Source organism: Talpa occidentalis, unplaced genomic scaffold (genome assembly GCF_014898055.3).
Source record: "Talpa occidentalis isolate TD23 unplaced genomic scaffold, MPIMG_talOcc4v2.1 talOcc4.2, whole genome shotgun sequence".
Taxonomy (NCBI): Eukaryota; Metazoa; Chordata; class Mammalia; order Eulipotyphla; family Talpidae; genus Talpa; species Talpa occidentalis.
In genome coordinates, this window is record NW_023602073.1 from 30030719 (window position 1) to 30055189 (window position 24471).

General features: G+C 47.5%; 2 pseudogenes; one reads left to right on the forward strand and one right to left on the reverse strand.

Moving 5' to 3' along the window:
- Window positions 1-1571: 1571 nt before the first annotated feature.
- Window positions 1572-7759, reverse strand: LOC119251131 (antigen peptide transporter 1-like; annotated as a pseudogene).
- Window positions 7760-9951: 2192 nt separating this feature from the next.
- Window positions 9952-24212, forward strand: LOC119251132 (proteasome subunit beta type-9-like; annotated as a pseudogene).
- Window positions 24213-24471: the final 259 nt, after the last annotated feature.

The window sequence follows — 24471 nt, forward strand, 5'->3', positions numbered from 1 at the left end:
CCAAGCACCCGCGGATCTGTCTGTCTCCGAGGAGGAAGGAAAGCGAAAGCCTGCAGCCTTAAGGGGAGGGAACCAGAATTTTTTTCCCACATCCCCCTGCCCTTTCCAGGACGAGGCCAGTGGGGATCTGGGGCCGGGAATATCACATTGGGGACCGGCTTCTCTGCCCCGCCTTTATGAAGATTGGGGAAACAGTGGGGCTAAATCGCCGGAAGAAGGGAAGAAAGAGAGAGAATGGGCTTCGAGAGCCTCTTGGCTGTGAGGTTACGGGGAGACACCAGCTTGCTGGGGCATCCTCTGAGCGCGAGCAGATACCGAGGTGGGGTGGCCTCACTGAAGACGTGGCCGCAACCAGAGAGCTGGAAGTCTGCAAGAAGCGGGGAGCAGTTTCGTGTCGGGGGATGGCATGAGATTGACATCGTTTCATAAAAGCCGAGGAGGAATAGGAGTTCGTGGGGTCATTGAGTCTAGAGCACCTGTCTTGGGGCAACTGGCCACAGGCCCGCGCGCGGTAGGTGGGGGAAAGGGACTCCGAGGGGAGGGCGCGGCGCCTGGTAAAGTAAGGAGGTGCCCCTCACAGGTCCCGCCTTCCCACCCGTAGCCCCCCCGCCGGAACCGTCCCGTCGGCCCAGCTCCTCCCGAGGAACGCTGGCTTCACCGGGCGTAGGGGGCGGCTAAACCCAGCCGGTCCTCGCAACCTGCGCTGGGCTAATCTGCCCAGCAACTGTTAGCGTCACAGGATGGGGGTCCAACCAGCGCCCCGCCCCTCCGGGACGCTGTCCCGGAATGAGCTCATCCAGGGCTGAGCCTGCGGGAGAGGACGCGGGTGGTGATGAAGAGGTGAGTCTGAGCTCCTCGGCGGGGCGCTCGCACTTCCCCTGGCGACCTGCGCCCTCCAACTCCCAACTCAGATTAGGCCAAGGCTCAGAGCGGCAGCTGCTGGTGCCCCGAGGGCCCTGCAGCCCCTTCCAACCCATCTTTGGCGGGGAGGGGAATCGGAGGGGACAACTATGGGAAATAGAAAAATTAAGGAAGAAGACAGTGCCCTGAAGGCTCTGAAACACCGAAGATGCTGAAAGGCGCCAAGCCCGCTCCTGAAAGGGTGCAGGGAAGTTGAGAGTCATTTGGGGGTGGGGGGAAGGGGAAAACAAACGACCAGGCAGAGTACAAAACACCACTTTTATTATAAAAACCAAAAGCCCAAGAGCCCACGGGGTATCTAGGGGCCAGCATATTCCTTGGTCATATTGGATAGTAGAGATCCCACTACTTTCCAAATATTTAAGTGTTTAAATATTTAGTGGTCTAAATATCTCTCATTTCAAGGGTGTTAGCCACACCAGCCGTGGCTCTTCACCCAGTTACAGAAAGGAGTTATAATCCCCCTTTTCTTTCAAGAAACCTGCATTATGAGGAGGCATTGGGGAGGGGAAGCAGAATTTCAGCCATAACGCAGGCCGCACACTTCAGAATTTCAGGCACAACTCCCCAACAAGCAGCCACCTACTCTGCAAGGCTGCTAAGATCTTTGTTCCCAAACTCTGCACTCTAGAGAGGGTCTGAGTAGGCTTTCATTCCAGGGCACCTGACGCCCCAGGAGCTTGCACCATAGTCCAGTAGGGTCCCTGATTCTCCATGAGCTGCTGGTGGGTTCCAGCCTCCCGAATGGTGCCTTCTTCCAGAAAGAGGATGTGGTCATCCTGCTCCACGGAGCTGAGACGCTGGGTGATGAGAAGCACAGATCGGGAGCACCGCTCGGGGCTTTTGTACAGGAGCTGCTCCACCTGAGAAGAGACACAGACACGCTCAGAGCTGGGGATGGCTCCCAGCCCAGGAGACTTCTGTGTTATCAGAGCTGGAAAGATCTCGCCAGGACCACTGCTGCCTCTGCCAGCCACTCCAAGGAGATGGAAGATTTAGCTCTGAGTGCTTCTCTGTCAAATCTTTGATTTGTTAAGGACCATTTACATGAAGTGGCAACAGTGGAACAAAAGTCAGAGTCCTGTGGTGTCACCCACAAGAAAAGAGTGGATATTGAATAGTCTTGCTAACAGTATTTTTTTTTTAAAGATTGATTGATTGATTGAGCGATTGATTGATTTATACAAGCACTGGGCACAGTCAGAAGAGCAGGAGGGTGAGAGAATTCACCAGAGCCAGAAGAGAGAGCAGAGCAGGCAGACTGATGAAGTACACTGCTGAGGGGAGCAGCGGGCAGCAGGAGAAGTCTGTGTGCCATGTGGGACCCTCACCCGGTGGCCAGGGATTGAACCTAAGCTGCAGAGGCTGCGGGCAGCTTTGCAACCCAGCGCTCAACCTCTGTGCCACCGGGGAGGCCCTGGACTGGGCATTTTAATATTCTCTTTAAAAGGAGTAAAACTTAGTGATAATGAGCATGAGCATTCACGTCAGGCAGACTTGAGTTGGGGTCCAAGATCTGCTACTCGACAGCTGAAAGACACTGAGCAGGTTATTCAGCCTTTCTTAGCCTCCATTTTATCATCTATAAAAGGAGGATCATCATGTCCAGATCCTGAGCATCCATGATGAATAACTCAGAGAGCCAGTATATGCAAATGGCCTGGCAGCCTTTCTGGCACATAGTAAAAGCTCAGTTAATACTGATAGTATTCGGATGGTCTTTTCTTTATATTTAGCTGCAGAAATTCAGAATCTATAGACAGTCTCTTTTGACTGGTTCTAAGAATCTTGGGGAGAAGCTAATGGGAATGGAGAATTGCAAGGGCTGATTTGGAAAATTATAATGTTAGTTTCACAGATAGAGGGTGCATGGAGGAAGACTGGGTAGGATATAGGTATTAAGAAGATGCTTCTCTCACTCATGACTGGCTGTCTGCATCCAGGGCACTGGTCGCATCATCCAGGATAAGCACGCGTGGTTTCCGGATCAATGCTCAAGCCAAGGCTACTGCCTGCCGCTGACCCCCTGAGAGCTGACTCCCAGCCTCGCCTACCTCTGCAGACACAAGAGCCAAGGTGAGAGCTGTAAATGTGCTCACTTGCACACATGCACACACGCACACACACACACACATCAAGTCTGGTGGATGCAGCTGGACAGGAGAAAGGGAGCTCTGAGGATGTGAGGACGAAGGAGTCATAGGAACCAGATCGCACAACTGCAAACTGATGCCAGTGGGGCAGGCGGAAGTGATGAATGACAGCACGGCTAGTGGGGTTTCGTGAAGGTAAAGGTGTCTGGGTGTCATGTGAGTGGAGAGAGCACCTGTGTGCCCTGAGGGAGTTTAGAGATGAAACCATGGGCCCCCGACTCCTTTGCGGCAGCTGTGATTTCCTCCATCGTTGGCTTCTGGGTCAGGCCATAAGCAATATTTTCTTGAAAACTTCTTCCAAATAGTTGTGGCTCTTGTCCCACTGCAGCCACCTAGGAGAAATATGATGAAGAGTTAGAGAACAGAGAGGCATAGGATCTAACGACTGAAGACTCAAAATCTTCATGGAGGCTCTATCACAAAATCACACACCCTCTCTCCTGACCACACCCTGATTGCCACCCAAGGTCGCTTGTCATTCCCTAGCCCTCCTTTCAGAGTGCTCAGTGAGGGTGCTCAGAATGCCCCCTTTTAAATTAAATGTATTTACTTTCTTATGTCATTGTTTATTTTTGCATAATATTTGATTTATCCCTTCAGGTGTAGTCCCCTTAGTTCTCTCACCCCCACAGCACCAAGAATTCATCACCACAGTTCCTTCTGCTCTTCGTTCTCCTGTTTTGATCCCTCTCCCTCCTCCTCCCCTGCTGAATGCCTCAGATCTGCAGTCAGCTCGCAAGTTTCCTCTATTTCCTGATCCTTTGTTCGGTTTCTTTATATTCCATCTATAGGTGAAACCATCTGATTTGTATATTTTTCCTTCTGACGTATTTCACTCAGCACAATCCCTTTCAGCTCGTCCATGTTGGATGGCATGGATCTTTTTTGATCCACTGTGTATATAGACCACATCTTCTTGATCCACTCATCTGTTTGGGGACATTTGGGTTGTTTCCATAACTTAGCTATTGTACATAGTGCTAGAAAATGCCCTTCTTACTTGATGCGTTATCCTCCCCCCCCACCCCCCCCCCGCCTTTTTACTCACCTGTGTGTGCAGATAGTGGTGCTCATGTAGGGGAAGGGGCTCCCTACCCAACAGTTCCCCCCAGTGGGCTGGTACAGATTCTGCAGCAGGGCGGCCACTGTGCTCTTCCCAGACCCATTGGGCCCCACAAGGGCCTTCACCTCATCAGGACGCAGGGTGAATGTCAGCCCCTGGAGGTCAGAGAATCACACAGTAAGAGGCCTTGTCTTCACCTTGACACCATCATTGTCTTGTTACATACCATGTTGTCTTACTCCAGAGAAGAAAGGAGAAATTGGAAAAATAGAACCTCCACCCTCCACATGCACATCCGTGGGGATAACTCCCCCAATGAGTAGAGGTGGATGATGAGACACAGAAAGAGCAAAACTAAGGACCATTATGCCACACACCAAATACCAGATACTATAAGAAAAATGGAAAAAAAAAATGGAAAGGGAAAGGAAAAATGAAAGACGGGAGGTACAGATTTTGCTTCAGCGATTCTTTAGGATGTGAGATGCTTCTCCCTAGAATCTCTTCTCTCATTCTCCTTGCAAATCCTAACTGGTTCTCAAGTTTAGAACAGTTTTATGGAATAGCTGATGCTCACTTTTGCTTTTGAAGGGTTAGGAAGGATCTGTACATGGTCTTAAGCAGGCAGAGGCCAGGAAAAAATTTAGGATGGTAGAGTGGAGGATGAGGCTGGTGGCGGGCCTGGTGGAGTGTACCTGCAGCACTGGGACATCTGGACGATTTGGGTAAGCAAAGGAAACATCCTGGAATTGGACAAGGCCCTCCAAGCTTGATGTAGTCAGCACGCCACTGGGTGGGCATCGAGGGATCCGGTTCAGATATTCAAATATTTTCTCTGAGGAACCCACAGCCTTCTGTACACTAGGGTAAGTGGAGAGCAGCACCTGCGAGGGGAGGAGATATGACTAATGAGAGGGAGGGGAGAGACCGATCTGCTTGCCAAGGCTATGGGGTGTGAAAAGGGCAAATAGAAGGAAAGTGATAATGATGGTGCTGGGGTGGGCAGGAAAGCACTGGGAAGTGAAGCGGAGGGAGCTCACCTGAACAGCTGTGGTGAACTGCATCTGGTAGAGAACAAATGCGACAAGGTCCCCACTGCTTACAGCCCCACTGGTCACCAGCTTCCCACCGAGGTATAGGATTCCCACTTTCAGCAGCATCCCTGAGATCTGTGCAGAGACCACAGGGAAATGAGATTGTGGTAGAAAACTCTAGAGGTGGCGATTCGGAATCATTAGTTTTAAGGGAATATAAAGTCCCTTCCCCCAAGTAGCAGCAACAGTAGTAGAAAGGGAGACGAAACCTTAGGGAGCCCATGGGGGCCTACTCAGTTCCTCCCAGTGGGGATCAAGTCATCACTGTCAGCAACACCATCATCACATTGCTTGGGGAGCACTTTGCACCAAAGACTTTCATGAATGTAATGTCATCTACTATTGATGTCAAAAGCCCTATGAACAAATTGATATCACTCTCATTTTTTCAAATGAGGAAACCATCTAGAGAAGGGAAGTCACTTGCCCATGGTCCCAGAGCTAGTGAACAGCAGCATCAGCCAGGAACTGCTGGTCTAATTCTCTTTCAGTGACATCACAGATACCCCTCATCCTTGGCTCCTGCTATTCCCCGGGCTGTCACACCCACACGGTTCTAACATGAAGCAGGCCCAGATACAGGATCTATGGCTCCCCATGCCCCCTGTGGGTGCCAAAGGAAGGCCCTAGACTGAAAGACGTGGACTCTCCGTGGTTTGTGTACTCTTGGGAAAAGAAGCAGGCCACCGTGTGTAACAGAGGGAGCGGGTGAGGCACACTGAGCGGGCTAACTGGGCCTCAGGTTGATAAGACGAAGACACTGAACCAACCATGACCCAGAGGAGGAGTGGGGAAGAGAATGGACCCAGGCGTCCCCAGGTGCTCACACTGGTGGTGCAGGTGTCGAATGCATAGGCCAGGGCCTCCTTCTGGCTGAGTGTCTTCAATTTCTACAGTTTTTGTCTAAACTTCTGGGCCTCTCCTTCCTCATTGGCAAAACTCCGGACTGTAGGCATAGCAGACAGCGCCTCGATGGCCACCTGGCTGGACTGTACCAGAGATTCCTGCTTCTGTGTGGCCTGCAACTGTGGAGACACAGACAAGAGATGTCACACAGGGTTGGAAAACCATAAGGGACACTAGTGTCTGAGTTACCTGGCTGGAGATTAAAGATGAAAAGGGAGAGAGGGACAGGAAAGAAGAGAAAGACAGACAGTCACACCCCAAGACTAAAGAGATACAAAGGAGAGGAAAATGACTCAGAGGGGCTGTCAGGGGTCACATCCTTGAGATTGATCATCGTATCCTTAAAGACAGATGTGGTCTGAAGTTAAAAGCACAGAGAATGTGAAGGTCAGCTTTGAGCAATCTGAGACACAGCAAGATGCACAATCAGGGAGGGCGCCAAGAAAGTATGAAGAAATCTTAGAGGAACTGAGCCCTCTGACTCTGGGAGATGGGGGCCTGTGTACCTGGGCCAATGCCCTGGACGTACCTGGTACCATTTTCCCAGCTTCTTTGGCAGAATGAAAAGCAGAGGCAGGGAAACCAGGGTGACCATGGTGAGGGACAGTGACCCCCAGAGCGTGAGCACCAAGAGACACAGCCCCCGCACCAGGTACCACAGCAGTAGGTTCAGCCTTTCGCTCAGAGACTCACTCACGGTGGACGTGTCCTCTGTTACCGAGATGTGATGGCACCTGCCAGGAGTTGGGGAGAAGAGAGCAGAGTGAATGAGAGGTTCAGAGTGGATGGGAGACTAGCAGTGGCAAGAATGCCAGGGAGAGGTGTCAATATGACGTTGTAAGGAGGCTGGGAAAATGGTGAGGTATAGAGGGAGGTTTGGGGATCTCAGTGCAGGAAGGATGAGTGCTAGAGCAGAAAAGCCTTCATTTTAACTATAAGGAAATCAATACCCATGTAAATTTCCATTTCTCTGACAGATTTCTGTGCCACTCCTGTCTGATGCTATACACATAGGTGGGAAGAGCTTAATAAGTTGGTCATTTAATAGAGTAGGTGGGCACGTCGGGAATGCAGTTTAGGAAACTGTGCCATGCACCAGATTGGGAGTCAGAACACTGGGGTCTCCCTCCACTTCTTTCTGTCACAGGTGACAGGAAGTTTCAGCATTAGGGTGCAGGCCTCAATTTCTTCCACTATAAAATAAGGCAGTTAGACTCTGTGATCTCAAAATTTACATATTTGAAATTCTGTAGTTTCTATCTAAATACACATATAGGAGTAAATTTATGGGGAAAACTTTTGATGGAAAAGTAAGCCTTTCTGAAGGCATTTGGCTCTCGATGTGTAGCAAGAATAAGAAATGGCAGTGTGTGCGTGTGTGTGTGTGTGTGTGAGAGAGAGAGAGAGAGAGAGAGAGAGAGAGAGAGAGAGAACAGACACAGCAAGGCTATGTGTAAAAGAGGTTGTATGGGGATATAGAGTATAGCCATGTAGAGTGAGCTTCATGAGAAACCTGTTTGGTTCTGTTGGAAAAACTCTGTTTCCTGGCGCAGGACAGCTTGGAACACCTCTCCCTGCAACTGGCTGTGCACGTGGCCCATGGTGCTCTTGTAAATCCCGTTTTAAGGCAAAGGAAGGCGAAAACGGCCGCCGGCCCACGAGGTCCGCCCACTTGGGATCGCGCGCGCCGGGACCGCTGCGGGAGAAGACGCTGAAGTCAGACCTGACTTCAGATCATCCTTGGCGCCACCACGGACACCAGCCCCACGTTTCCTCTAAGTGGCCCCCTCGCTGCACCCGCTACTGACTGTCTTACTCCAGCCTCAGGCGGGGCTCTCGCGTCACCTGTCTCCGGGCAGGTCTGCCCTGCACAGGTTAGCGCCGCGCGGCGCGGCTTCCTCGGAGGCCTCCGGCGCCCCCTGGCGGCAGGGCGTGGCGCGGCGCGCGGTCCCGGGTCGCGAACCGGTGTCCAGAGCAGCAAGAAGCGCGGTGCAGAGATGCCGCGGGCGGGAGCACCAACCCGGGACCTGCCCCAGGCCGGAAGGCCACACGGGGGTAATAAGTCTGGGTTTGAGGGTTAGCAGCGGGGAAGGGAAGGTGAATGACAGGGGGACCCTGGAGTCTAACAGTGTGAGGCAGTGGCTTGTAGCACCAGTGCTGGCACCTCACAATGAATTTAAGGCATCTCTGCTCTGAAGGGGATCTTCTGGGGCCCGCGAAGGGACCAGGCATGTGAGGCGGTGGCGAAGGGGGTGCTTTTGCTCTCGGTTGCCAGGCGTCAAGGGGAAGCTGTTTTAATGTGCTTTCGCTTTCATTCTGAACTGGAGAGAGGGGCTTGTCAGTTCAAGTTGGAGAAGGTGAAAAACTGAGCATCTGGTGCCCTGGATGAAGTAGGACAGCATTTGGGAGAAGGGAATGTGGATACTGATTGAAGAGAGACAGCTCATCTCACAGACCTTTGATAAACTGTCCTGCTGGGGTGGGGAAATCATGGCCCCAGCACTGATAGGAGGGTTCGTGTGAGCTGGTGGGGCCTTCCTGAGCTTGGGGAAAGAGGACTCCTGCTTGGCCCAGGTGCCGCCACGCTTCCTTTCCTTCCTCTTCCCATTCTCAGACCCTGCTGCAGACTTTGCCCAGCTTGCGCCTGGGGCCAGTGGCAGCCCAAGGCAGACCGGCTTCTACACCCAGCTTGCTGCCACCGCTCCTGCCTGGAGGGCAGCTTTGTCTTAAGGGAGTGGCCACTAGGTGGGGTTGCCCTTGTTCTCTGGAAGATTCTGTTCGTGGTAAATCGGTGTCAGAAAGCACACTCAGGCAGTTATCCCTGGGACCAGAGTAAATTATGGTGCCTGGTAAAGATAGCAGTAAAACCATTTATAAGTTAGAAAATCTTCCCTTGCTGCGAGATGAGCAGTGGAAAGTAGGCAGTAGAAGTCAAAATAAATAGTGGCAATTAGGCCTGACTAAGCACTTGCCTTCTCTATGACTCAGACTCTTCACCTGAACCATGGATCCATCTTTAAGGCCCCATCTAACTCAACAGTAGAAAAATATGTAACTTTATTCTTCCTTAATTTCTTTTCTTGACCTGAAAAAGTCAACTCAAACTCCTAATCAAAATCTTGGTACAGATCTCTTCTCCTGACTACTAAGACACCTACCTACTTCTTGATCAGAAACCCTTAAATGAAACTTTTGTTTTAAACTGTCTCGTATTCTTGCTGCTTCCCTCCTTCCTTGACTCATGGCCCTGCTAACCAATGACCCCCATAATGCTTTCTGTTGTTCAATAAGCTAAAAGAGCTCACTTCTGATTAAATGGAAGTGGGGCCACAGATTCTGGCCTCAAAGAGACCTGAGCTTTCTTCCCAAGGTCACAGTTGCTCTGTGTTGTCTATACAGTATCTGCGCACACAATAAGCATGTGGAGTGGTGGTAATTTACTTGTGAGGCTGCTTCACCAGTGATTAGAAGTTCGTCTCCCTGAGCCCTCCCCTGAAAGGGAACACTTGTGCCTCTAGGACCCTCATCCCACCTCTGTAAGTGGAAAGGGTTCCACTTAAGAAGGCCGGGTCTTAGGGATGCAATTTCTCCAGTGCTGTCTCAAGCCTGGGCTCTGGCATTCCCTTGCAGTGGCAAGAGACAGTAGAGAAAATGGGAAGATGGAGAGAAACCTGTCAGCTCTGGCCCAAATTACTGTATGACATTGGGCAGGTCACCTTTCCACTCTGGGAATGCTTCCTCATCTGTAACATGAAGGGATCAAGGTTCTTTCTGTGCTGACAGTGCATCCTCTGTGTCTCGGCAGATAACCATCATGGCAGTAGAGTTTGATGGGTGTGTTGTGATAGGTTCTGATTCCTGGGTGCGTGCAGGGTAAGTACAAGTTACGATGTTGCTTTTGGAAAGAATTTAATGACCCCCAATGCACATTTTACCTATCCATTTTTAGGGGGAAGGGCGCTAATACCATACAGATTTTGTGGACCCCAACCCCACTCCAGACCAAAGTCATCAAGACATTGGGAAAGACAAATTCCATCACCACCAAAGGGAAGGTGGCTGGGACCTGAGGGTGGAGTTAAGCAGCCAGGTTGGGTATAAGAACCAAACATGTGGGACTTGGGTCGCTCCCTCTGTCACTCGCCTCCTGGCTTCACGGCTCCTGGCTTGCGGCCAGCTCTCAGAGTGCCATTTGGGATTCCAGATAGGTGGATCGGGTAGGACACACTTAAAACTTTGTCTCGCTCTTTTCTCCCTGAGTTGTACATTTCCTCATTTGCCCTTCCCTTGTAAATAAACCTTTTATTAACCTTTCGTGTGTGCCTGCAGTTGCTGCAGGAGGCCTTGTTGCTCCAGCCAGATAGGATACTGACAAGCAGCTAAGAGAAAAGGCCTCACACCGTGGGGCTGAAGATCTGGCATCCCTTTGCTTTTTGTTCTTGGTCATAGAGAGAAAAAAAATTATCAAAAAGGTACATTGGGCTATAAATTATATGTATCAGCAGACTGCAAGCAATTGGCACAGAAAATTACCTGTTTAGAAATTAGTTACTACACAATTCGGCCCAATTAACAATGGGAGACAATTTATTGTATATATCTGACAAGCAATCCAGCATAACAATTATAGTATATCCTTGTTTTGATTTTTAGAAGTTTCCTTTTTATTTAGAAGTTTCTTAGGAAAGTTTTTAAATGAAGTTAACTGTGTTAAGAAGTTTGTAGGTAGAAAAAGTTCTGATAGCTGAGCAGCAGCTGGTCTCCGGCTGAAGGTCATGTGAATAGAATAGTCCTTTGATGCTTAGGCTTTAGCTGATAGGGATGCACTGGCGGTTATTCACTGTTTTAAATAATTGTCTAAATGAAAAAATAAGTAGCTTTAATGTTAGGTCTGGTTTATTATCTATTAACCTTGAAAGCTGCCGTCTAGCTGAGACCTGTAGGGGCCAGTAGTCTATGGGAAACATAATATACTAATTGTTTTTGCTTTACACATGATAATGTATTTCCTTATTATTATTACTAATAATGAATAAAAAAAGACCTGCTGAGTCTCTCGGCAGAAGATACTAGCACCTCAGCAAGTGTCAGTGTCTCCTCATTCTACCTCATCCCCTTCCCCTCAGCCCCTAAGTTTCAGATTTTTCATTTTCGCTGACGCCGTCTCATCCTTTCAGGAACCCCTGACACGACGTTTTGCCAGAGGCTGGTCCCCGGCAAGCAGTAGAGTATTGATAAGGCCTTTTAAGCGCGTGGGTGAGGACCCACAGTCAGGCACCCCATTTTGTATTGGGGCTGCCCTATAACAGTTTGGCGCCCAGCGTGGTTTCCAAGTTACACCCGCAGTTGACCAGCCCAAAGTAACATTCCTTACGTTGGTCACCATAAGCACACTAGTTCTGCAGGACTCGCAGTGTAATATTTGTCTCAAGTCCTGAAAAGTCTGTTTTTTTTTCCTGTGCATACAGCTCTTGTGGGTGCGTTTTTGACTCAAATAAGGCCTCAAGCATGAGCTTATACAGTTTCATCCCTAGCTTGAGTTCTTTCAGTTTGCTTCCGGCCTTGAATTTAAGTAGCCTTCTTCCAATAAATATCACCACCAGTTTCATTAATGTAAGTAATTTGATGAAGCCTGGTGTATGGCATGTGATTTTACTTTTCTATACATACATGACTGGTTTACAAGTCATCCCTTTACAGTCTGTGCTTCTGGGTGTTTTTTTGGTAATATGTGTAAGCACCATTTGCTACATTCTTGTTTCTATGAGAGATAGATGTTCTACTTCACATACTGAGAATGTGCAACAACACGTTCAGGCTCTTAACTTAGCCATGCAAGAACAAATTCAGGCTTTTAAAGTGGCCATACAACAACAAAATCAGGCCTTCGATTTAACTATTAAGTGTATGAGGGATGAGAACCATAACATCTTTGAGTCAGTTTATAAAAGCATACAAGATCAAGCTTTTAAAAGTATGCAGGACTGGATAGAGGTCACCCTTCATAAATTGGATATGGCGGAGGCACGGCTCATGGCACAGAGAAGAGATAAACCTTCTCCTTCCCATGAGGACTGTAGAAGTGCGAGTTAGAAGAGGAGGAGTATCATTTGCTAAATACCTTAAACACTTCTGGACAAAGCCTTCTTCACTTGTAGAGCCCTCCCATGCAGACTCCTGAGGCTTCAGGACTAAGGCCTTCGCCATGTGACGAGGCCCCTCCCAAGGCCCCTCCCGCACAGAATCCTGAGGCTTCACAGCCTCCATTGCCCTCCGGGGAGGAAGCTAAAATGGCGTCTCCTCCCCACACTAGATGCGGCACCCATTTTGGCAGGAAGGATCACCTTGAGGCAGGACACTTTCCCCTTCGCCAGATGCCAATGGGTGGCTTGAATGAACATGGGCGACCTGATGGGTACTTTTGGTTGCGTCATCCCTTCAGTACTGCGGACCTCCTGAATTGGAGGAGCTCTGTTCCCTCGTACCACTGGCAGGCTCCTAAGAGGATGGCAAACTTGTTTGCCTCTATCTTAGTCTCCCAGTGCCCTAACTGGGCAGATATACAGTCCATGCTGCATACTTTGTTAGCCCTGCATGAGTAGAGAATGGTATTCAGGAAAGCCAGGGAGGAGGCTGACCGTCTCCACCAACAGGATAGGCAGTCCCCAGAGCCAGAGGTTGTTGTCCCAGAGAAAGATCCTGGATGGGACCCTAACAATGGAGGAACGGCAATGTTGGATCTGTATAAAAAATGTTTATTGGTAGGACTGCAGCAGGGGATCCCAAACAAAAAAAACTTTAACAAAATATTGCAACTCAAACAAGGAGCTAATGAGGATCCGTCAGAGTTCCTTGAGAGGATTATTCAAACGTACACTAACCACACGGATATAAACCCAGATGCCCCAGAAAATGCTCGTCTGATCACTATAGCATTCATTACCCATAATGCCCCAGACATAAAGAAAAAGTTAGCTAAGGTGGACAGCATCACAGAAATGAGTGTGTCCCAGGTAGTGGACTTGGCATTTAGGTTTATAATAATAGAGAGGACAGGAGACCGAAACCTGCGACTGTTTTCTTACAAAGAGAGCACAGAACAGGGTTTCAGGGAAACAGTAATGGACAGAGATGTGAACCCCTAGGAAGAAATCAGTGTGTTTTCTGTAGGGAAGAGGGACATTGGAAGTACAGTTGTCCCAGATTACAGGGAAGCAGCAGACGAAATAATTACAGAAGGCAGGATAGAAGACTGAGGACACCACGATACGATGATTCACGCAGGGGTTACAGGAGGGAATATAGAAGGAGTACACAGAACCAGGAACCAAGGAGAGAGGAAAGAAGACAAATGTTAGCACAGAGTAGAGGCTCAGATGACAATAGGGAATACAGACAGAGAAGGAATCGAGAGCCCAGCACAGAGGAAAGGAGACAAATGTCAGCACAGGGTAGAGCCTCAGGTGAAGATAGGAGGGAATATAGACAGTAGAAGGAATCTAGAGCCAAGTGCAGAGGAAGGGAGACAAATGATAGTTCATGGAGAAAGTGCAGATGCAAATAGGGGTGCCCAGTGGCTCCACTAGATCTAGAGAAGCCCATTAGAATAACCCCTCAGAGTCCCGGGTAACACTCGCTGTGGGGGATCGTTTCATTAATATCTTGGTGGACACTGGAGCGACATACTCAGTTTTGAATTCAAAATTAACTAAAATGAGCAAAGAGACTGTAGCAGTCACTGGGATTATGGGAAGGCCACAATAGAAAACCTTCTTACAACCTTTGGAGTGCCGGCTGGGCACCACACAGCTCCAGCACAGCTTCCTATACATGGAAGAGTGTCCAATCCCCCTACTTGGTTGTGACCTTTTAAGTAAGCTCAACACACAAATTATATTCTCACCAAAACATCAGAGGCTTCACCTACAGTTACCTCCGGAGCATGCTCTGTGGTTCCAGATGTTACTTACTCAAGATGTTCCACCAAAGGTGAAATTTTACCTCCAGAAATTGTTGAAAGAGTAAGTAAATGAGTATGGGCTGATGGAACCCCAGGATGTGCGAAAAATGCAGAGCCTGTAAACATAGAAGTGATAGAGGGGAGCAAAACCCTGAGGAGGAAGCAATACCCCTTAAAGGAGGAGGGCTTGAGGGGAATTGAGCCAGTATTGAAAAGGTTCCTTCAATCTGGACTCATTCGGCCCTGCCGCTTACCGTACAACACCCCGATTCTGCCAGTGAAGAAACCCCATACAGGCCAGTACAGTTTTGTCCAAGATTTAAGGGCCATTAATGACATTGTTCGGGATTTACATCCCACCGTGCCTAATCCCTACACCTTATTAACTGCCATACCTGGTGACTTCGGGTGGTTTTCGGTATTAGACCTGAAGGATGCGTTTTTCTGTATCCCAATAGATGTCCAGGATCAACCGCTTTTTGCCTTCGAGTGGCAAGACCCTAAGTCCAAGAGCACTCTCCAGTATTGCTGGACTGTGCTTCCACAGGGGTTAAGAACTCCCCAACTATTTTTGGGGAAATACTGGCCAGGGATCTCAGGAAGGTTCAATTAAACCAGGGCGTCTTGTTGCAATACGTAGGTGATTTATTGATTGCAAGTCCAGACTACAAATCTTGTCTGGAAAATACCATAGAGGTACTGAACCACCTGGCAGAATGTGGCTACAAGGTGTCACCTCAAAAGGCACAGATCTGTAAACAAATGGTGATGTATTTGGGGTTTGAAATTAAGAAAGGCAGACAGAGCTTGATGACAGAAAGGAAACAGGTAATTTCAGCCCTTAGAGTCCCCAGCAACCGGCGACAGGTGCGCTGATTTTTGGGTATGGCTGGGTTCTGCAGGATTTGGATTCCTAATTTTGGACTAATAGTGAAACCCTTATATGATGCTCTCAAAGGCCTGGACTCTGAATCTTTGTCTTGGACTCCAGAATGTCAAAAGGCCTTTGATGAAATAAAAGTAAAGTTGATCTCAGCACCAGCCTTAGATCTTCCAGATCTTAGGAAGCCATTCAAACTTTATGTACATGAGAGACAGGGGTTGGCCTAGGAGTGCTAATCCAATTGTTGGGGCCAGAAATGCAGCCCGTTGCATATCTGTCCAAACAGTTGGACCACAACACTAAGGGATGGCCTCCATGTTTTCGTGCTGTAGCTGCCACTTGTGACCTCCTACACGAGGCAGAGAGGTTTACATTGGGTCAGCCCATCACTGTGTGTGTGCCACATCAGGTCTTGACATTGCTGGAGCAGAAGGATGGGCTTTGGTTGATTGCCGGGCAAATGGGAAAATATCAAGCAGCTCTGTTGGACAATCCTAATGTGAAGCTGCAGGTTTCTAACTCCCTGAATCCTGCCACACTGCTTCCAAGCAATGCAGATGGACCTGAGGATGACACTTTAATCCATAACTGTTTAGAAACCATAGACACAGTGTATGCCAGCCAACCAGATCTGACTGACCAGCCTCTGCCAGACCCAGAGTGGGAGCTATTTACAGATGGCAGCAGCTTCATGGACCAAGGCCGTCGATGTGCGGGATATGCAGTGGTGACGCTCCAGAACATCGTGGAGGCCAAGGCTCTTCCGGCAGGTACATCAGCGCAGAAAGCCGAATTAATAGCCCTGACCCGTGCATTGGAACTCTCGAAAGGTAAAAGAGTCAATATATTTACTGACTCCAAGTACTCTTTTATGATTCTCCACATGCATGGGGCCATTTGGAAGGAGCGGGGACTCCTTACTGCCAGTAACAAGGACATCAAACACCCATTCGAAATCCTGACCCTGTTAAAGGCAGTAGCTTTACCATCAGCTGTTGCCGTGATGCATTGTCCTGGCCATCAAAAGGGTGGGTCTGACATGGCAAAGGGCAACAGGGCAGCCAATCGGGTGGCTAAGGCCACTACCCGTTCTGCCCTCCAGGGTGCACTCATCCCTCTGTGGACCTGACTCAGTATGCTCCTGAATACACCGAGCGGGATGAGGAGAGAGCTCGTGCATGAGGATTTATTGAGTTTGACCCCAGTTCCACTTGGAGAGTAAACTCCCATGGGATGAGACTCCTCCCGGAGGCCCTGGTATATCCGGTGCTAAAACATCTTCAAGAAGGATCTCACTATGGGAGTGATGCCTTATTAGAAACAGTGCTCCCATATTTGAAGGGCCCATATTTACACAAAATAGCACAATGGATCACCCGAGGTTGTGAATTATGTACCAGGAATAACCCCAAAACTGACTCCCACCCTAAAGCCATTGGGGTTCAATATCGGGGCAAGTGTCCTTTTGAGGACTGGCAAGTGGACTTTACACAAATGCCTAGAACAACAGGCAACTTCAAATGCCTATTGGTTTTTGTGCACATGTTCTCGGGATGGGTGGAAGCATTTCCCACAAAGACGGAAAAAGCTTCCGAGGTTGCAAAACAGCTGCTGATGAAGATAATTCCTCACTTTGGGTTGCCCAACTCCATCCAGAGTGATAACGGGCCGGCATTTGTCTCTGATGTCACTTATGCAGTAAGCAGTGCATTACAGATTAACTGGAAATTGCATGCTGCATGGAGACCGCAGTCTTCTGGGCAAACAGAATAGATGAACCATACCTTGAAGAAAACCTTGGCAAAGCTGTGCCAAGAAACACAACTTCATTGGGACCAGGTACTATCCCTTGCCCTCCTCCGCATAAGAGTGGCACCTAGAAGTGGGCTACAATTAAGCCCATTTGAGATTGTGTTCGGAAGACCCTTCCAGGCCTCAGTTCTGAAAGCCAGTCCAGAAGCAGCACAAGATTGCCAGATCATACAATATGTGAAACACATCCAGGAGGTTTTGGCAGTAATTCACAACTTTGCAGCCTCGAGGATCTCTATGCCTCCGGATCAACCATTGCATCCCTTCAGACCTGGAGATCAGGTCTTACTGAAGACTTGGCAGGGCGGGGATGCTCAAAACCAGCTGTAAGAAAAAATGGACTGGTCCCTGTGATGTTTTGCTGAGCACACATACTTCTCTGAAACTTGCAGGCATAAAACCCTGGGTACATCACTCCAGAGTTAAGAAAGCCCCAGGAGGAAATGACCCAGAGACGAAGTCCCATTGGTCTTGTGAACCCATTGAGGACTTGAGATATTTGTTTAAGAAACAAACAAAAACTTAAATGTTACTGACTTCTTTTCCAGTTATTGTTGCAGGATACCCAAGGACTCACTTTTTCTGAAGAAACCCTGAGAAAACTAACATGCTGTAACCAATCTTCTTCTTTTCAAAGTTTAGGAGACGTGAAATAACATCTAGGATCATGCATATGCTGCCAGTATTTTTTTAACACAGAAAGGCATTCAATCTTGATTTTGGTATTTCTTTTTAACTTTAAGATTTTTTTTTCTTTTCTCTGCTTGTTTTTGTTACTTTGGCCTATGAGTGAAACTGCAGTTGTATGAGATATCCGACGCGTGATAAATGGTAACTAAAGAGCTCTTTGTGTCTATATGTTGTATGTCTGTATGTCCTTTCCTTGTGTCCTTGTCTTGACCTCCACTAGTTGACAAATTGGTACACATGGTGTCCATAGACATTGGAAATAAAAAAAAAGAGTCTCCAGTTATGAGGAAACACAAAGGTTATGGTTTCATTGTCAACATTGTACTACTGAACTAAGCCGGTGCCTTCATAGAGATTGAACATTGTTGTTTCTGCTTTTTTTCTGATGTTTATGGCAAAGCTTCCCAGAAATCTAAATTCAAGTACAAATTTGGTAGACTGTCGTTTGGCTAATGCAAGGAAATTTTGTGGAACCTCAGTAGAGCTCCTGAGACACTCCACAAAGTTTCTCCCTTTCCTCCTGGGAAAAGCATTAGATGAATTTGTTCTATTAGGCTTACCTAGTAGAGTAAAACTAGAAGGGAAGCATTGTCACTTGGGAAAACGGGTAACACCTACCTGATATGAATGTAAATTGTCAATGGTGATTGTCACCTTTGTATTGTATACTTCAATTGTTTAATATCTACAGAAACTGTTTCTGGAAATATAGGGAGAAAAGGGCTCAACAGATTCCTAATGATGGAACTGTTGACAGTAAGACTTTCCTACTAAGGACTGAATAGACCTGGAAATTCACCTGATATTTACTAAGTTTTCTTTGACATAATACTGGTAATTTTTTTTTTTGCATTCTGTTCTGAATCCACAAAGTTTTCTTGTTTTGGTGACCAGGATCTGCAGCAAGGTTGCAATTTTTTTCCCAGCAAAGCTAACTTGTGTTTGCATTTTCTCTCCCTTTGATACCAACACAGCATAAAATAGTGGTAGTAATCTTTTACTACTTACCTCAGAGTCTATTTTTGCATAACTTCCATAGGGATTTTGTCTGCTTAAACTAAAAAAATTGGACATAAGTTTCATTGCGTGGCTTTGAGTGGAGTTCTTCCAGAAAGTTGAAACAGAGCTGAACAAGAAGAGGAGAACCTGTTTGCTTTGTTCGTAGGGTTCCAGAGACCTCCAAAGTAGGTGAGGAAGCTGCCTCCATTTGCAGGACTGGACAACCCAGCCAACGAAAAGTCCCTGGTACCCTCGAGAAGAGGAAAGCCCAGGTGGATTCTGATTAAGACCAACTTTGTTCCTGAAGCCTACATGGACTGGATGTCAACAGTTCGCTCTGATCCTATATGGAGTATTCCAACACAACCAGCTAAAATTGCTGCTTAGTTATTCTGCCCTGTGATTTTATGCAAAAATAGGTAATATGGTTTAAAAGTACATTTAGTTTGCAAACTTTGGCTATGCTGTTCACAAATTTGGGATCCAGGCTGAGAGAATTTGTTTTTACATAAGTTAAAGCATTTTAAGATTTTTTTCTTTCCTGTGATCTTGACATATTTGCTGTCTTGTTCTGGCTAATGCCTCCAGATTTTTTTTTTTTTTTTTGGCTTGGACTGATGAACTGTTTTTCAGGAATGGAGGACTTTTGCTTTTCACAATGGGCAATACCTGAGGGACTGGTTTTCCTTCACACTGGAACCCTGGAAAATTTTCATCTGAGGCAATATCCCAGCATCTATATGTATTTGATATTCATCACCATGGAAATGGTGGCAAAAAGTGAAAGGGGGAGGTGTTAGGGGGAAAGGGTGTTCTGAGCTAATCCCATACAGGTTTTGTGGACCCCACACCCACTCCAGACCAAAATCATCAAGACATTGGGAAAGACAAATCCTGTCACCACCAAAGGGAAGGTGGCTGGGACATGAGGGTGGGGTTAAGCAGCCAGGGTTGGTATAAAAACCAAACACGTGGGCCTTGGGTGGGGGGTCACTCTCTCGCTCGCCTCCTGGCTTCACGGCTCCTGGATCACGGCCAGCTCTCAGAGTGCCATTTGGGATTCCAGATCTTTGGATCGGGTAGGATGCATTTAAAATTTTGTCTCCCACTTTTCTCCCTGAGTTGTACATTTCCTCATTTCCCCTTCCCTTGTAAATAAACCTTTTATTAACCTTTCGCGTGTGCCTGCAGTAGAGTATTGATAAGTCCTTTTAAGTGCGCGGATGAGGACCCACAGTCAGGAAACCCATTTTGTATTGGGGCTGCCCTATAAAACATTCACAAATCGATTGGAGCTTGGGAAAAATGGAGTTAACCTTCCAGAAAAGTCATTGCAAGATATTGGTTGCATGTTTTAGTCTCTGAATTCATGGAGAAGAGTAAAATTCTTATATGGCTTGTCCCTGGGAGGAATGGGATCTGAGAAGAGGATAGGGATAGAGGTCTGAGGGACCCTCTTTCATCTATTTTTAGAAATAGAAACAATGGGGCCTCCCTGGTGGCGCAAGTTATTAAGCACTGCACTATGAAGCAATCCACAGCCTCTGCAGCACGAGATCGATCCCGGCCAGCCAGGGAGAAACCCACATGGTGAGGCAGACCTCTCCTGTCTTGCCTGCTGCTCCCCTTAACAGTGTATTTCAGTCAGTCTGCCTGTTCTGTTCCCACTCTGTCTCTGGTGGATCCTCTCACCTCCTCCCCCCATATCTCTGGCCTGTACCCCAGCTCATGTATGCATAAATAAATAAATCTTTAAAATAAATAAATAATTAATTAAAAGAAATGGAAATGATGGTCCTATAAGCAAATATTCCATCATCAAAAGTTGAACTGATTTTATCTCTTTCTCCCTCCTGGCCAAGTGTTTCACATGCAAAATAAGTATATGGGATTAGATTTCTATTAGTCTACCTCAAGATGGTTAATAGCAAAGAAAAATCAGTAAAAAGAATATCATTCTCAACTTATATAATTTTTTCTTTTGTTACAAAAATCTAGGCATGAAAATATGTCTAATTTTGGTTATTGCTTGCTCTAGTCCATTTATTTGAGGTATCTTTTGCTTCCTGCTTTATTCCAAGCATTAACTTTCATGCACTGTGGCTATTCTCTTGTCAATAAAGATGAGAAACACTGGATGATCAACCTCAACTATTCTTGCAGCTCTAACATTGGTGACTATTGACCCCTCCCGACAGTAAGGCAGTGACGAACCGAATGTTTGACAAGCTGTCCCTCCTGTACCAGCGCATCTACTGAGCCCTGTTGGGTTCAGCTGCTGATGCCCAGGCCAGTTCCTACCAGCTGGAACTCCATGGGTGTGAAGTTCTGGGGACCTCACTCCATACTGTTATAGGGCAGGGAGAGGGGCAGCCCAAACCCCGCAAACCTGCCTATTCTATGTAGGGTTCTGCCATCCACCGCATCAACACAAAACATATGAGACTTTAATGGGAAGGAACTTTAATACAATTAGGAAACAATACAGGAAAGGCAAATAATCTAGTTTCTAAATCAAGCACCCAAAGCTACCCATCCCCTTGTGGGTAAAAGTCCATCCATATGGGATTGGCCCAGAACAAGGCCCCAAAGCCTGCCACAAGTCTAAAGCATCTTCCAGTGGGGACCCACAGAAAAGGGTCACAAACAACCAGACAAGCCCGGAAGGAAAAGAGCAAAATCAACATCAAGAGAAAAGCTGCCATTGTCACTTCCCCATGGGTCTCACCCCAGTCCACAACCAAAAGACAAGAGCAGTTTCTTCACATGTCTCTAGGCTCCATGCGCCTCCTCCAGGTCTCCTGGCTCCATCCTGCTTCCTTCCTTAGTCCCTTCTGCCGCTTCTCCTCTTCCTGCTCAGCTCCACCCTCCCTTGGGTGGGGCAGGGAACCTCCCCCTTTCCTGGGGACCACCCTGTTACAATACCACTAGGGCCCCCAGTGTGTAACATTGAACTAGCACTTGAACCTCTTGAAGCTGGTTTCTGCATCTTGTGAACTGAAGACAACAGTCCCTACCAGACCTCATCATATGAGAATGAAATAATATGTGAAGGCAATTTGAAAACTATGAATCACTATCTTAATACAAATAACAAGGAAGAAAATAACAATGTGGCCACCAGAATACCTGGGTGTTAGCTGTGAAAAGTCAAGGTCATTGATGAGGAAGTGAAGATATCTGCTTTTTCCCACAGGGAGGGCCCTTGCAGCAGAGAGTAAGCATCATTAGGGTGGGGGTGGGGTTAAGGGGTCAGGGTAATGGAGGAGAACAATTGAAATCTTACCAAGTGGTGCTGTGAGACATGGTTCTCCGATGCATGTGGGAGGGGAGCTGGAATTTGAACTGTTGCAGCTATAGTTTCAGGCGTCACTTGGAAGGGATGGTGAAAATGGCACAGGAGGGTGGGACTTGAGGCAGTTGTATTGACCCTGTGCCTATCGTTTCCTTCAGAATGGAAATGGAAGAACCTCTACTTGTTTTGACTGCTGCAAACGTGGTGAAGAACATTCCCTAAAAGGGCCTCCCCTGGTGGCAGAGCGGTTGAGCACTGGGCTGCGAAGCTGCCCGCAGCCTCTGCAGCGCCGGCTCAATTCCCTGCAGTTGAGTGCTGGGCTGTACCCAGTGCTTGTATAAATAAATAAATCTTAAAAAAAGTTTAAAAAAAAGAACATTCCCTAAAAGTATCAGGAGGACCTGTCTGTGCATCTCTTGGTAGCTGGCTGGGACCAACGGGAAGGGTGTCAGGTGAGTCTCTCCCCATACATGCCCTCCTTCCTTTGGTGTTCCCCCCCCCCTACAGAAGGGAGTGAAGGTCATATGTTGTTCTTGCAATGAGTTCCAAAGACTGCCTCTAAAAAGCATAGTGTATGGGGTATGGGGTACTGGGCTTCACTGCAGAATGTGGCGACCACCTGCTTGTCTCGGTGGGAAGGACAGATTTTTTTTCTTCTTCATTATTATAATCTATGACTATTAAGTGGAATTTTCAAAATACGGCTTTATATTTGCTCAAGACTCAGTAGTGGTGCTCCACTGTCTTAAATAGTAAACCAAAACTTTACTCTTTCTTACTTTCTTGATCTACCAAATTTCTATAAACAATCTTTTTAACCCTATATCCTCTCACTTTCAACATGCAGCCTTTATTCTACTTAGGCAAAATATAATTATTTTCTCTTTAGCGTGACACAGTCACTCAATAGCAGTGCCTAATTTATATTATTTCGTTTTACTTCTACGAATCACTTCCTCTGCCTCTTTCTAAATATTATTTGCCCTTAAACTGCTAAGTCTGTCTCATGTCTAATGTAAACACAAATCAGTTTCTCTGAACTCTTCTGACTGTCTCTGTTTTTAGCACTTCATCATTTTCTACTTTTGTCACATGCTTTGTCTACTTGGCCTTCTGCAGGTCAAGGAGATTTTTTCTTTTAATATGAAAGACTTTTCCCCTCACCAAACCACCTGTGCCCTTACCTCATCTGCCTCCATCCCCAATCCTCCACGGTCTCCCCTATTCCCTCTGATAACAATTATCTTCTTTTCCTAAATTCAAGTTTTACTTCTGACATCCGCTGCTCTAAAGTCTGACCTGGGCCTCCCCGGTGGTGCAGCAGTTGAGCGCTGGGTTGTGAAGCTGCCCACAGCCTCTGCGGCGCCAGTTCCATCCCCGGCTGCTCCCCGGCCACCGGAGGAAGGTCCCACATGGCGCGCAGACCTCTCCTGCCGCCCGCTGCTCCCCTCAGCAGTGTACTTCGGTCCTTCTGCCTGCTCTGCTCCCCGCTCTGGCTCTGGTGAATTCTCTCACCCTCCCGCGCTTCTGACTGTACCCAGTGCTGTATAAATAATAAATAAATAAATCTTTGGAAAAACAAAAAAACAAACAAAAAAAAACATATTTAAAAAAATAAAATAAAGTCTGACCTGTGACGTTTCCCCAGGTGTACGGAACCCTGGACGGAATGCTGTCATGACAGCCCTTTGCCACTGGTGGCTCTGGCAGCACCTACATCCACGATTATGTGGACGCGGCGTATAAACCAGGCATGTCCCCTGAGGAGTGCAGACACTTCACCACAAATGGTAACAAAGCAGGTGGAATGGTACCTGGGAAGCAGAGTGTGAGGCGCAAGGAGACGAGTACATGGGTGACCATTTCCTTTAACGTCCAGACTGGGATGCTTTTGTGAGTGAAAGGGAGCAGAACAATTGGATGGGACATCAAGACAAGAGGCATGAACCAGAACTGTTCTGAGTACAGCAGTTAGGGCCATGGTTACCCTAACAATCAGTGGTATGCTGGGGCTGGATTGGGCCAGCTCAAGAGTTGATTGTCATTTATCCAAGAATTTGTGAGCTATTGTTAAGCTGTTTCTAACGTAAATAGATCCTGGGGGTGGGGGTACTGAGGCCATGGACATCGGGAGATGCTACACATGAAGGCATTTTCTAAAAGCTGATTTTCCCACACACCATTAATTACCTCCAGGAAATGGGTTGTGGGTTCTGAGATGGAAGTAGGTGTATGGGCCAGAAGGGAAGGGAAAGATTGTTGAAGCTAAGCCACTCTCTCCTACCCTCCAACCTGAAACCCTTTGCAGCTACCGCTCTGGCCATGAACCGGGATGGCTCGAGCGGGGGTGTCATCTACCTGGTCACCATTACAGCTCCTGGTGTGGATCATCAAGTAATCTTGGGCAATGAGCTGCCAAAATTCTATGATGAGTGAATCTCCTCAGACTTCCCTTCCTTATTTTGTAATAAAGAATCTGAGAACACAACCTGGTCTGGTCAAAGGGAGACAAGTGCTCAGGGAGAGGAAGCCTGGGGAAAGAGCATCTTGCCTCCCAGAGGTCAGCACACCCCTTTTATTCCTTTGCCCCCAGACCTAAAACACCTTTCTCAGAGGAGGGGGTGGGCATACTAGAAAGAATCCTATACATACTGTGACATGTATGGAGTGATTCTGAAATATCAGAAATGATAAA